The 11,747-nt window shown below is 44.8% G+C and overlaps 1 long non-coding RNA gene across 1 annotated transcript in view; it reads right to left on the bottom strand.

The window, feature by feature from the left end:
- Positions 1–5,805: 5,805 nt before the first annotated feature.
- The window catches only part of LOC146798167 (uncharacterized), a 96,612-nt gene continuing 90,670 nt past the window's right edge, over positions 5,806–11,747 (bottom strand). Inside the window, exon 3 of the long non-coding RNA XR_014968628.1 lies at positions 5,806–5,953. This is a non-coding gene — a long non-coding RNA (uncharacterized LOC146798167). The remainder of the gene's footprint in view (positions 5,954–11,747) is intronic.

Below are 11,747 nucleotides of genomic sequence, written 5' to 3'. Positions count from 1 at the left end.
CTGACTTATACGTTGCAGTTTGTGTCCAGCCCTTTCATGCTACCTAGATTAAAATACTTGCGTATCACCTATACCTTGGCCGATGGATCCTCGTCAAGTTGTCAGCAGTTACCAGTTATCAAGGACCAGTTATTAAACAAAAGTGCTGGTTTTGCAATACTAGCCATGGCTTTGGGAGGGTGAAGTATGGCGGGCTACATCAGTAGGCAATTTTCCCCAAATGCACAGAGGTGCTCTGGTCCGAACTCGCAGTTCTGTGCGGGCATGATCCGATCCCACCCACCGCTCCATGTGTTGTCTCCACTTGCAGATGTCATAAATGAAAGAAAAAGGGGGAGAATCTCAGATACCTCTTATGCAGGAGTAATGTAGCACACCATCACCAAACAAAATCATCTACTCAACTAACGCCCATAAACGGATCACCCAGGTAAGTACAAATGTGTGTTTCCCATTTAACTTATCTAGGATGGGTCATGGGCATGTGCACGTGGACCTGTGGACGTTCTGCTGCAGAGAATGGTGTGGCAGAAAGAATACCTTGCATACTTGCAAATTACCTTGAAATTTTACATGTGCTTCTAAGCACTCTGAATTCCAGTTATTGTGTTTAATGCCCTTAGATATCCTTGGAGATGTGCAGTAAAAACACAGCGCTACATGGGGAGCTATCATAGTGCAATCAGGCCCGCTCTTAACCTGATATAGTCCGCACTGCTCCACGTGTTCCCCACTGGAGCAGCAAGTCTCTGGTGCGCATCTGCTCACTGTCCAACTGTGAGTGAACTGTAATAGTGACCTAGTGCCTCAGCTGGATTACCACTGTAAATCTCATGTGGCATCCCAACTACCAACCCATCAACTTCCCAATGAATAGCCCATCCATCAACAAGCTGGTGTCAAAATTGAAATACCAATCAAACTTCTGCCATACTATGGCAGGGTGATGTCCTATGTCTCATTACAGCCCCAATATGCTTGGGCGCTTATATTATGAGAGTAGGGCCCCCACTACCACTGTATGATGGACATACCCTGAAGCAGTGTGCCAAGTGACCAAGAGCATTAATTAAAAGGATGATGGCTCTTCTCAAAGTTGTCAGTCTGTCACTCGTGCTGTCCTGATTTATTGTCCTCATGTCAGTTTCCAGATTACCCCAGAGAGGCCCACCTTATTAAATGACGTTTCCACAGTGACACTGAAAGGCACACTCTTCACTGCCACATTATGGCAGCCCCTCTCCTGGCTGCCTCCCAAATCTGCCCTCAAAGACACATTTGCCTGTTTGTACCAGGCTTCTGTAGTATCCCCGTGGACAGAAGAGACACGGACACAGGGTTCTTGCTGGTCAGCTCCTTTATTACGTCTATCCTCTTACAGGGCTAACGGCTAACTGCCGTCCCTAGCCCTCCGCTCCTCCCTTTCCCCACTCAGGCCGGTCCTAGTGCCTGACCTGTTTGGTCATTGTGCACTGTTACATCGGCACCATTACATCTCCCCCCTCTGTAAATAAGAAAAAACTGAATATGACCAACACAGCAGCTGTCTCTTTAAAGTTCCTCAATAAGGCAAGATGGTTTTTTGATGACCCGCCTGGGGCGTGCCTGGAGTTCAGGATTGTCACGCTCGTTCTCGTCGGCCATTTCCATCAATGCCTGACTGTGGTGCGGCAGTGTCTCTGGTTCTCTCTTCTCTAGTTTCAGTTCAGTCAGTAGTTCCTTAATGTTGGGTCCGCACTTTTTAAAATACGTCACGTTCCTAGTGAGTCTTCTTCCGTCGGTCTCTGCAGTGATCATAGTTCCTTTTTGTTGTATCACTTTCAGCGTAAACTCATGATACTTGCTATCAGTCTTCCGGGGCTGCTCTTGTCGTGCCAGCACCCAGTCTCCTTCTTGCATTTGAGGGGACGTAGCACGTCGCCGTTCATCCGCATAGTCCTTCATCTTTTCTTTCTTTATCTTGTCTCTGGCTGCCATCTCCTCATGGTCAGAGTCGGGATACTGTTCGTTCGCTGCCATCGTCATCATCGGTAGTCTGGTGCGCACTGGGCGTCCCAGCATGAGAGTGGCAGGACATTTGCCTGTGGTGGAATGAGGCGTGTTTCGGTATGCTCGCAGTACCTCGTTGAGTGCCATCTGAAAGCTCTTTCTGGTGAGTTCTGCTTGCTGAATGGCTTTCTTGATTGTGGACATGAAGCGTTCAACCATTCCGTTGGCCTGAGGCCATAATGGTGTGATCTTGCGGTGTTTGAAGTTGAGGTGTTGAGCAAAAGCAGCAAAGTCGTGGCTGTTGAATGGAGGCCCGTTATCTGACTTCACCACTAGGGGAATGCCCCATGCTGCAAAGACCTCCTCTAGTATCGGTATGGTACTCGATGCTTTCGTGGATGAGCACAGTTGTGCGATGGGGAATCTGGAGTACTCATCCATGATGACCAGGACATATTGGCCCGATTTTATTGGCCCAAAGAAGTCAATGGCAATGTGTTGCCAGACACCCTCCGGTAGTGGAGACATTTGTAACGGTGCAAGAGGATCCGGACGGCTCACCAGTTGACATTGCGGGCAATCTTTCAGGGTTGTCTCTACCATCAGGTCTAGTGTTGGAAACCAGACTCTTTCACGGAGTGCTCTTTTTGTGGCTACTATGCCCCTGTGCCCTTCATGCGCTAAATTAATGACCCCTTGTCTGAGTTGTCGTGGGATCACTATTCTGGTGTCTCGTAAAACGAGACCATTTGTTGCTATTGACAGTTCGTCGTGGACATGTTTGAATGCCGCCATTTCTTGGTCGTTTTGTTCACTGCTTTGTGTGTGTCTCCAGCTGTTGGTTTGAATCCGACGTTTCACCTCTTGCAGGGTGGCATCTGTCTGCGTCGCTTCACAAATGGCTCCCAGTGGAACAGCCGGAGGTCTCGCTTGGTCTACTACGAAGTGAATGTATTCGTCCGCGATTGATTGTTCTGATTTGCTGGATCTGATGGGGTGCCGGGACATGTAGTCTGCGGGGTTTGCAGCTTTTCCTGGCTTGTGAATGATGGTGTAGGTGTATTCCTGGAGTCGGAGGCCCCATCGCTCTATTCTCGGTGGCATTTTTGCTTGCGGCTTTCCAAAAATTGTGGTCAAGGCTTGATGGTCAGTCACTAGTGTAAAGTGTGTCCCAAAGATGAAGATGTGAAAGTGTTCACACACCCAGACAACGGCCAGGCTTTCTTTCTCTGGCTGTGAATACGCTCTCTCCATGTCTGTTAGACTTCTGCTGGCGTACGCTACTATGTGTCGCTGATCTTCTTCTCTCTCATATTGTGCTAGGATGGCTCCTAGTCCTACGGGACTGGCGTCCACTGTTATCTCTGTTTTCTTTTTCGGATTGAAGTAAGCCAAATTTTACAGTTCTTTTGATCTCTCTGAACGCCCCTTCACATTGGGTGGACCATTGAAAAGGTTGTCCTTGCTTGGTGAGCATCCTCAGAGGGTAACTTAACGTGGCGTAGTCAGGTATATATCTGGAACAGTAGCTGGCCATGCCTAGGAACGATCATACATCGCCCACGTCGTCTGGGCTTGGTGTGTCGTTTAGCGGCGCAGGAATGAGGCTCCAAACATGCTTGTGGGAGCTGGGTTGGGCATTGTTCGACTGTTATTGCTGATTGCTTTTACAAACTTTGTTTGCTCTCCGTTACACTCTCCAGTGTTTGTTGTTAGTTTTGTTGCACTCGCTAGTGCTTGTTTGTTACTTCTGTTGCATTCGCCAATGCTTGTTTGCTACTTCTATTGCATTTGCCAATGCTTGTTTATTGCTTCTGTTGCATTTACCAATGTTTGTTTGCTACTTCTGTTTCTTTTGCCAATGCTTATTTGTTACTTCTGTTGCATTTGCCAATGCTTGTTTGTTGCTGCTATTGCATTTACCAATGCTTGTTTGTTACTTCCGTGTCATTTATCAATGTTTGTTTGCTGTTTGGCTCAGCTGCCTGACTTAAAAATGGCCACCGATGGTCCCTGACAGGGGGATCGGGCAAATCTCGCGCCTGACCTCAAAATGGCCGCCACAAGAATCTCGTGTGCAGCGAGATGTTGCCTTTTGAATCACCGGAGACACCGCGCTCATCAGCGCTTGATTTCACTCACCAGGGCTCCGCTTTTGGGCACTGCTACCACGCCAGGTGAGGTTATTTTCTTCTTTCTTGGGCACTTTTCACCACTGCCGCCGGGGTCGGCTCCCGGTAGGCTCTTCAGTTATCGCGCTCCAGCCCCACACGCAGGGCGAGCTGACGTGTCTCGTAGATAGCTTCACGCACACGTGGAAAGCTCGAAACCTTCGTCGCCAGACGTAGTATCCCCGTGGACAGAAGAGACACGGACACAGGGTTCTTGCTGGTCAGCTCCTTTATTACGTCTATCCTCTTACAGGGCTAACGGCTAACTGCCGTCCCTAGCCCTCCGCTCCTCCCTTTCCGCCCGCCCTAGTCCCCACTCAGGCCGGTCCTAGTGCCTGATGTGTTCGGTCATTGTGCACTGTTACATCGGCGCCATTACAGCTTCCAACCAGGGAGGCCTACCAGAACTTAGCCCTGCACCCGCTCAGAACCTCCACCGAGTTGCATGATCGCACACAGGTACACGGTGCTGGAACACGTCTCGCATATCCACGCAGGTGTGTACACATGCCCAGATTGGCACCCTCTAGAACCCACGTTACACCTCCTCACTCAGGCTCTTGCCTAACCATGCAGATGTCCCCATTGGCGTGTGTCGGCACACCTCCATCTTTCTACAAAGCCTACCTAGATGCCCTTGAAAACGTGTATGCGTCTGCGAGCCAGCACGTAGGAGCACACACCCACACAAGCGCCTTAATAACAGGTAGTAGTGGGATTTTTTTTTTGCTGACCAATGAAAGTGCTTGATCCTGCCCCTTTAAAACGACCTGCATTTAGGTTCACACAAGGTTCCGACACTTGACTCTCCCAATACTTAATGACGTTTCAAGGAATCAATTCCAACTCTCGGCACCTGAGAGCTGCGCAGCCTGCACCTCCTTTCATACTGCAGAGATCTGCAGAAAGTCGTTTTTAGCCAGCACACCCTTTTATCTTGCTAGTAATTACAGGAAATTAGAACAGGAAATAGCGTAGATGGGAAGCGTTTCTCTACAGCGAATTAGCATATTCGGATCTGCAAACATCCTCCTTGGGAGTCGTCCAGCACAGGAACTCAACACACAACAATCGAACAACGCCCATGAAACTTGGAATGCATTAGCTCACCTGCCTTACACAGGATTTTAAAGGTTAACAACTAATTAGAAAGCACGAGGAAACCATTTCTTTTAATGAGTCCTAGCCCTGCTGTCTGAGCCCGAGATTCTTTGTAGCACATAAAATATCTTTCCCCCCTCGCTTCCCATTTAATTTGTCTGATCCATTATCTAGACGCGAACCTGGGCGCCTACTCTCTCTCAGAAGATCTATCAATAAACCTCTCAGCTCATTAATTATCTCTGTAATCTGTACGCCGTCCTAGCTGGCGTTCTTGAATATCTGATAAAGGAAAACCCACTTCAAGGAATTGCTAACAATGGTGGGACTTGAACCCTTGCATGAGAGGGGCCTCAGGAACCACATGCTCATGAACTTGCCTCTAAGTAATAACTCCTGTGCTGTTGCAGGCAAAAAGGTTCCTGTAAAGGTGAATCCCCCTCATCAAGCACTGCAGGAGTCACAGTTCAGAGGTAAAGATGCTTTAATGAGACACAAAGATGCAGAGACCCCATCCAGTGACAGGCTCAGGCCCACTGTCGGCACTAGCAGTTCCAATCCTACTCCCTTGCAACCGTCCCCACATTCCAGAACATAGAGAATGTGGATAACAAGAAGGCACAGGACATTACACCTTCTCCCCCCTTACAAACCGAACAACAGTTACAAACTTTACACATCAGCAACAACATCTGCAAGAGAAGAAAATAAAAAATCAGTGCACAAAGAAAAATGAAACAGTGCAGCGTGAAAGCATTTTAAGAAACGTAATCTTGCAAGTGGCAGGGAATGCGTCTTTAAAGTCCCCCCTTCCCTTACAATGGGCTCCGATGAATCTGATCTCGGGGCAGTCGTACGAGTTGGAGAGGCAGAATCACAAGCAGACCTAGCTCAACACTTCACCACTCTACCCAAATTCCAGATTCTATGGTCACTGGTCTTTATTGCATTCTTAAGGACCTTAATCACCTCAAAGGGCTCACAGAATTTGGAACCACCCCACCTTTCCTGGGAGATCTAATTTTAACCCAGTCACCAACATTGACCACCGTATTCTTCACAGCCTTTCTTTCATCATACCAGGCCTTCCTTTTATTCATCATCTCTCTCTCTTTTTCTCTCCAGCCCTCCATGCTGCCTACCTCACTATCTACTAAAGTCCCCAGTTCTACACATTAAAACACAATCATCTGCATATAATAATACCGGTAACAACCTACGGCCTATCTGGGGAGCATCCACAGTCCCATTTTTAACATGGATTTCTAAATCATTTATATACAGACAGAATAATAATGGGGCAAGTACACAGCCCTGGCGTACCCCACGGTTCATTTCAATTGGGGCAGTGAGTTCCGCGCCTGTTCCATAGTGAACTCTCTCCGTGACACCCCGATGCATAGCTGCTAAAAAATGCACAATAGCCGGTTCAATGCCCATTATCAACATCTTCTCCCAGAGCCTCTCTCTCTGCACCTAGTCAAAAGCAGACGTCAAGTCCATGAACCCTAAATAAAGGGATCCAGGCGTGGCTAAGGTGTATTTGCCAATGACCAGGTGCAAGTTGAGGCACTGTTCTACAGTGCCCAGGCCTCTCCTGAAACCATATTGGATATCCGGAAACTTTCTGTTTTCTGTTACCCAAGCCTCCAGCCTTTCTAAAATTACTCTGCCCATAATCTTGCAAGTGCAATTAATTAAAGATATTGGCCGATAACATTTGGGATCCGCCCTATCACCTTTTTTGAAAATAGGAACTATTATCACGGATCTCCAAGAGTCAGGGGGTCCCTGAGCCACATAGCAACTTAAGATGTTTTTTAGCAGCGGGAGCCACAGGGGAGTATTAGTTAAACACAGATCCGCTGGGATACCGTCAGGGCTAGAGGCCTTATTCCTCACAGTCTGGGTTAGGGCCCTGTCCACCTCATCTAGTGTTGGGGGTGCCAGGATTGATGCTCCATATTTAATACTAATACTAAAATCAGTTTCACTACTGATTTTATAAAGGCCTATAAAATGTTCAACCCAAGTCTCAGGCATAATTGCCACATCAATTTTACCACTGTTGGTACCATTAAAATAATCCTAGTTTACAGTTTGCCAAAAAAGTTTAGAGTCTCTGCTCTGGCAGGTTACGTAAAGTTGTTCCCAAGCTTCATGTCTAATTTCTAGCTTGCGTTTCTCTAGCACCTGCTTATATTCAAGGCGTGACTGCTTTACCTCGGATATATTTTGGGGTTTTGTTTTCAATATCTTAATTCATTTGTTATGGAAAAATGTGCAGTCAATTTTTCAATTTTCTATTTTTTTTTATTATGTTTTGGCACTCCGAAGAGGGCCACATAAACAAAATACAAAGTACACAAATATAGATACATATTCCCAAAGAAAAATAACAATTACGATGCTCTCCGCTGAAAAAGACAGATTACGACACAAACCTCCATATTTCATCAATAAATAGCTAAAAAACCTTTAAAAAAGTTAAAAATATTGAAGCAAAACATTTCATTTGGAGGAGTATATAAAGCCTGCAGAAATGAGTTCATATCCAAAATACCCAATTGCAAACATATTGATCTTAACCACTTTAAGCGAAGTAGACGCAATACTGGGCATATAAACAATACATGATTACGATCCTGTACAGACATATTACATAAGTTACATAAAGGAGAGGACCCATACCATTTTGCCAAAAGAGTATTAAGTGGCAATAGGTCTTGCCTCAAGAGGAACCAAAACCTCCGAATACCATGAGGTAAATTCCAGATGACATAAGGTTGGACAAACTTCCTTAGATATGTATTAGTCAGAAGAACACCTCCCTTCTTAGCTACCATGGACTTCTTGTCCAACATAAAACAAAGAGTCCAGGAAGCCTGTTTCAGAAGAGATTTTAGCTGGGAGGGAGAAATAATAAAAATAGTGCTCTCATCTAATTCCAGAAGAGCCACAGCCTTTCTGAAGTTTTTAACAATTTGGGAGAACTCTTTAAAACTTCCCAACAATTCCCCCTTGAGAAGGGCTCTCAGAGTCCCCATTTCACCTCTAGCGAGGCTGGCGACCCATCGTATTAAGGCAGATAGGCCCTGCACCCAACTGCTACGAAGACCGAACTCAAGTCTACAGGAAGCTACAGAACAAGCAGAATTAAGAGAGGTTATAGACCTTAATAATTAATGTGCAGTCACTATTAAACCACCTTTTGTCGCTCTGTGGCCTAGACTTAGTTTTCTTAGCTAATGCAAAATGTATGGTCTCTGTTATTGCCTCGAAAGATGTTACCATAACTGAAGGGTTTATGTTATCTTCCAGGCAGTCTAGGACTTGAGTCAAATTAGTTGTTAAGATTTGACGTAAAACCAGGTCAGGGTTTATAGTAGACAACTTCCGTAGGAACCCCTTATTCTTGGCATAAATTAACGGACCTGATCTAGCAGATGGAATTTGATCGTCAGATTGGGTCATCAGCTCCAAAGATAAAGGGTAGTGATCAGTGTGACAAATTATATGATTGGTAAAAATCAAGGAGTGAGGTTTAAAATACTCAGAAAAGGCAATAAAATCAATTAAAGTGCCTTGGCCTCTCCTAGTATATGTAACTAAATCAATACCGGCTGAATTTAAAAGATCCACAGTAAGGAAGAGAGAATATTTTGACCATAATGAGTTATAAAGAGATTGTGATTAAAATGACAGCTACTGTCTGTGACCCCAGCTACAAAATGGCATGCGGCCAGTTTAGAAAGGGGACATAGTTTGCTGTAAATATCGCATCCCCAAAGCACTACAAAATCCGTATTTATCTCTTCTATGTGGTTTGACAATGCATTTTTTAGCTCTTGGGCAATACTTGTGTTTGTGGCATTAAAATTATTGTGATAAAAGTTTACAAGAACCAGTGTCAGATTTTTCCTAAGGAAGATAACAATGATCTGAAAATGCGATGAATCAGACTTAATCTTTCCTAATCTGCCATTCAGAGTAGTTGAAACCAGTGTCAATAATCCTCCCTTTGCGTGACCGCCTAGGGAGACATTAGCTGGAGTGTGAATGGAAAAAAAAACATTTATATGTGCAATATCTCACATCCATGTTTCCTGGAGGCATACTATGCTATAATTTTTAATAAAGGCAACCCATTCTTTAATTTCTAATTTGTGCAACAAGCCTGCGATGTTCCAAAAACAGACTTCCATAAGCAGTCATACTATTGTGACAAATGGGCCCCTCCGTTATTTGAGAGAGATATGAAAAATAGGGGAAGATTCAATACGGTAGACAGAGGCTGGAATCTGGACTAACTTTTTACAACATGCATTTTACCTCTGACACCATTGATCACGAATTGTTTGATCTGCTAGCCTTTTTAATGACTGCGATTTGGAAACAATTTTTTCACTTTCTTATCGATTTAGAACTAAACGAACACTGCTTCATTTTGCAAAACACATATTATATACATAAAACAGTGACAAATATTTACATTTATACAGTGACTTCATGACATATCAAACAACACTGCAATAAGTTTGAAAACAAACACGAATCCAATTTTAGCGTGACAATAATCGTTTGTCCGATGTGGTGTGTCTTTAGGAACTTGAGCTAGTTAGCTCTTATGGTTCCAACTATTATTGCGGTCCTAGACAGAGTCGGATAGTTATAGCTAGGTGGGTTTAAGCGAGCACACAAGTTTTTGTTTTTGTATATGCTCATGGGGGAGTTCTGATGTCTAGGTTAGTCTCTCCCAAAATGTTCTCGATCTCTGCTTGTTAGCCGACGCGTTTCGACCTTTAACTTTGGGGACCTGTTTTATATTTAAAAGGTCGTCTTCAGGGCTGATGTATAGTTGAAATCGGACGTCTATTCCTGTAAGGACAAAAATATGTCTGTTTTAGTTTTTATACTAAATAAAGGTGTTGTGGAAACAAGAGTCTTGTGATAACTTACGCTCTATTTAGGGTAATGGTGGCTTTTCTTCTTTGTCTGAAATAAATAGATGCATTGTAAGTGTGATTACACTTTTGACTTAGTGGGAGAAATAAAGTTGTCCAAACCGCATGCATGAACATGAGGCAACTCTCCTTGAAACTTTTCATTGGAAAGTGTTGAGAAATTCCCTACAAAATCTGGGAAATTAACACTGTCTATCACGGTCGTGAAGTGGGATGGTGAGTTAACCATCCCGGACACCTGTGTATTAGGCAGTATATGGGATGAGCCGCATTTAGCTCCAGGCAAACTCAAGACCGAAGAATGTAGTCAATCCACATGATCTAACGGCGAGAAACGATTATAAGTTGGAAAAACAAAAGCAAATGACATGTTGGCAGCTGTAGATTCAAACCCAGGACCTCTATTTGTTAACGGCTTATAAAAGTACCCCAGTGGTACTGCCTCAATGGGGCCCCTCGCGTTGTTACTCCAGAGGAGCGTTTCCATGAGTCAGTACACTTGGGACCTGTCCCTAAAATTTACAACAATACAATCGCCTGTTCCTGTTTTTAGCTGTGAGCCCACCCATGAGACCCGTTCGACATTGTTTATATTGTAATACAAGTCATCGCTACGTGACCAATGTGCAGCTTTTGCCAACCAGTGAACAGTTTTGTTCTTGAGCTACTTCCAGTACTCTTTCTTTTTAATAGTTAGCAAGGATGGAACATTTTTGAGAACAATGACATTTGGGGTAGCATCAGGCGGGAGATGAAGTGTTCTTGTAAAATCCTTTTGATTACCACCTAAGCTTGTATTATAATGTCTATCTGCAGGGTTGAACCCTCTAGTCTCCCTATGCCTGGATGTTATACCTGTCCGACCATCACTCAATATTTGAACTTCATCTGTTTGCAGTGTCGCTAGTTGCAATGCAATCTGAGGGGTATTGATGGAACAGTCTTTAGCTGGGCATACCAAATGGGAAGACATTACTTTGGGTATATCCTGATTTAGGTTAGTATTAGGATTGGAAGCAGTACCTGGGCCGGAAGTTAGCTTGGAAACGCTGGATCCGATTAATATTTTTAAAGACGTATCAATGCTGTTCAGCAGAAGTGGTTCAAGGAGTGACTTGATGATGACCTCCAGTGTGCTGGTAAGCTGTGTACGTGGCACAGAATCCCCTATAGGCTCGATGTTTTTAGAGCCCAGAACAGTATCTAAGACTGAGGCCCTGGCTGCTCTCCTTGTGAGGGGTACCAGGGGTTTCTTTCGTGCTGCGGGGGGGCAGTGCGTCTTTCTTAGCCTTACCACATGCCTTGGGTTTTTTTGATGGAGGGAAGCATAAAGTGTCTTAAAAAAACCCTGTTGTATGGTGCTAGTATTGGCTACAGTCCTGCCTGTGTCAGGGTCATTAGGTACTAGGGCCCCTATGACTTGATTAATACTCCCTGGACCGTCAGCTTCAGCATTGCACTCCAGCACGCGCTCCTGCTCAGGGTGTAACTCAGACAGTGTGCCACTTTGTAGTGCACTTTG

The sequence above is a fragment of the Triturus cristatus genome, chromosome 9 (assembly GCF_964204655.1).
Source record: "Triturus cristatus chromosome 9, aTriCri1.1, whole genome shotgun sequence".
Lineage (NCBI taxonomy): Eukaryota > Metazoa > Chordata > Amphibia > Caudata > Salamandridae > Triturus > Triturus cristatus.
The sequence above is the reverse complement of the archived record's forward strand: the minus strand, read 5'-3'. Positions and strand labels throughout refer to the sequence as shown.